General features: G+C 38.8%; 1 long non-coding RNA gene across 1 annotated transcript; it reads right to left on the bottom strand.

Moving 5' to 3' along the window:
• Positions 1-516: 516 nt before the first annotated feature.
• LOC124884741 lies at positions 517-1240 on the bottom strand. The gene is made up of 2 exons (XR_007042492.1): positions 816-1240; positions 517-702 (listed from the first exon to the last, which is right to left on the bottom strand). It is a non-coding gene; the product is annotated as an uncharacterized LOC124884741 (long non-coding RNA).
• Positions 1241-3227: the final 1987 nt, after the last annotated feature.

A 3227-nucleotide genomic window follows, 5' to 3' on the forward strand; every position in this document is an offset into this window, starting at 1 on the left:
CTGTGGGATATTGTGAAGAGAACGTTGAGAGACTCAAGACCCAACACTCTGGATGAGCTAAAGGCCGCTATCGAAGCATCCTGGGCCTCCATAAGATCTCAGCAGTGCCACAGGCTGATTGCCTCCATGCCACGCTGCATTGAAGCAGTCATTTCTGCAAAAGGATTCCCGACCAAGTATTGAGTGCATAACTGTACATGATTATTTGAAGGTTGACGTTTTTTGTATTAAAAACACTTTTCTTTTATTGGTCGGATGAAATATGCTAATTTTGTGAGATAGGAATTTTGGGTTTTCATGAGCTGTATGCCAAAATCATCCGTATTAAGACAATAAAAGACCTGAAATATTTCAGTTAATGTGCAATGAATCTAAAATATATGAATATTAAATCTTCATCATTACATTATAGAAAATAATGAACTTTATCACAATATGCAAATTTTTTTTGAGAAGGACCTGTATTGGTATTTGAAAATTTGGACTAGAGCTATTTTTACACCAATGACCAGAGAATTTTAGATTTCTTAAAAGGATTGTATTACAACTATAGCATACCGGTGACAGCCAAACTGTCATTTTGCTCGAGATAGTTCTGACCCACATGCAGATGAAAACACTCAGAAGAAGAAACAGGTTTATGAAGAAGCTTTTCTTAAACAAAGATAAATGGGAAGTGTGCAGGAACTCGTAAATCACCAACTGTACAAAGAAAGAGAAGAAGCAGGTAAATCGAAATGCTATAGTTAACATGAGAGAAATAAATCAGAACACTACACTTAACGTGACACGGGAATAAAAGAGGAGAAGCTTACCATGTTGGAGTAATATAACCGCCAGGGGGGTTGAGGGATTCGCAGTCTGAGTGTATGGCACAGAAGTTTCTCTGGAAGGGCTTGAGAGATTTGTGAGGAATGATGAGTTCAGGATGAAGGTACTTGCGTTGGAGGGTGAACAGGTTACGCTTAGGTTCGGATAACGGTGAAACAGGAAGCTGCCAGCTGGTCGTTGTCCAGACGAAGTAAACAGGAATCTTGGATCTTAATCCACAAAAATAGTAGACCTTTCTCCAGAAGTCGAAAATCCAAAACAGCAAAGCAATGCTGAGAGCGAAGTCAGGCATCAACAAGCGTTATCCAAAGGTTCAGGTAAAACAACCTGCAAAGGAGCACAAACGAAGGTTACTAAGCGCAACGCACAAAGCAAAGATTAGTTGTGGCTTGCACTTGCACTAGTGAAGGCAAACACTCTGGCGCTGAAGTGCTGGCAGCCTCCTGCTTAAGTACACCTCCAAGCAATCAGCAGATTAGTCGCACCTGTCAGCCAGCACACCTGAGAACTCCAGCACCATCTGAGAAGTGAACAAGGTAAACAAAAGAAAAAAACACACAAAAAAACTCCAGATCCTGACACAAACATTATTATTATTTAAAAAGTTTGGACTAAAATTGTTTTATACCAGTGACCCAGCTTATTTGAATGATGGGACCACAACTGCCTCATACCAGCGACCTCAAGGATTAATATTATAATTTTTCTTCTAGCACCGGATGAATGTCGCACCATGCTGGTTATGTAGTTTGAACAAGTTTGCCCTTAGTTTTGCAGTTTAAGTGTAAAAGGGCAGACCCTAAACATGTATTCGGCAACATTTTTAAACGTTTCTTTGTGGGAAAGTTAAGACTTATAGCCATCATTTATGGGGTGTTTGATTGGTATTTTGGTCTGAAAAACAAAATTTAGACTTTTACTACAGTTTTACATCAATTTTAAGGGACCACAAGGGTCAGAATCTTGGCCATGCATGGTCACCACTAAAGTATGTGTATTTGTAAACTTGAGCTTTGGGATAATTCTAGTGCACTCTAGAGTTAGACTGCACTGTCAACTCCTGTTCATTAGGGGGGTCCTATTGGAATTTGCATTCATTTATTTCTGCATGAATAAATAATATATCTTAGTCTGAATTAGCTGACCAAAACTATTGAAGCACTTTTAAGTGGTGACAGATAAAGTAGTCGTTAAATTATATTGTGGCTTAATTTGAGGATAGCCAAAGCAAGTTGGACTATGTTGAAGTTTAGTGATTTATTTATTCTAAGGAGCAGTTTTATGGCTTCTTTAGCCCAGATACTTTTCTGTAATTGTACAATCTCTCAGACGTTGACTGAGTGATGCACCCCCATCCCTGGGTAAGCTCAGGTCAATAGAGTCAAAGACAAAATGTTCAGACACGGTCTGCACCTGAAAGAAACAGTCAGCTCATGGGATGAACTTGGTATGTACAAGCAAGTTTAGAACAGGAAGGTTTGGCTTCCTTGCATTCCTGTCCAGCTCCGTTGAAGCAACAACATATAACTTTACACAATAATAAAAGCTGTGTCACCATGACAATGTGATGCAGCTGCTTTAAAGTATAATAAAACAGTTTAACAGGTTGTTGGATTCATCTACATTACCTCACTGCTCAATGTGTCACCTTACTTCTAAATTTAGATATAAATTAAACAATGTTATCAGGTTCTGTTGTCCCTGTTTCCAGATTTCTGAATGTGCAGTACAACCCATCATGTAGGTCTTTATATCAACTTCAGTTCCCAAGAGAGAGCTACATTCACAGCTGGTGAACAAATGTCTCATTTTTGCTGGGATTTAAAAGGAAAATGTTGCACATTCCAGCCTCTTTTCCAAATGTGGAATTGTGACTTCAACAAGCAAGCCTCCAATTGAGGTTTCCACCCATAAGAAGGAGCAGTCACTTTTGTGGTGGTAAAGCCCGACTCTAACTCCTCTCCAGACCACAGAAATGCTGTGTCTGTTTAAAAAGAATGGAAAGTTGAACCCCGAAAAACAACTGAAAATCCTTAAGGGGTTTTAGTGATTCACATACCAGTGTTACATATTTGGGGTTTATTTCTTTAGGGATCCCAGAATGTGCCAGGTGTAAGACTAAAAACAAAGGGTCAGGGAAACCAGTCTACCATACTTTACATGTGGATTTACAATCAGTTACCGAAGTGATGTGTGTTTGGCTTTGCTAATAGAAATCAGTCCATTTGTGTTCTGTGACGTTAGAGGGTTACACTAATTCTTAGCTACAGGAACATCTAAACACGCTGTTGTATATAAACAAAGTTAAATGGCAAAGAAGTTGAAAATGCACAACAATATAATAAAACAAAGTTACATAAATTGCATTTCATTTCGAATTCAAAGCAGATCAGTGC

This window comes from Girardinichthys multiradiatus, chromosome 18, assembly GCF_021462225.1.
Source record: "Girardinichthys multiradiatus isolate DD_20200921_A chromosome 18, DD_fGirMul_XY1, whole genome shotgun sequence".
Taxonomy (NCBI): Eukaryota; Metazoa; Chordata; class Actinopteri; order Cyprinodontiformes; family Goodeidae; genus Girardinichthys; species Girardinichthys multiradiatus.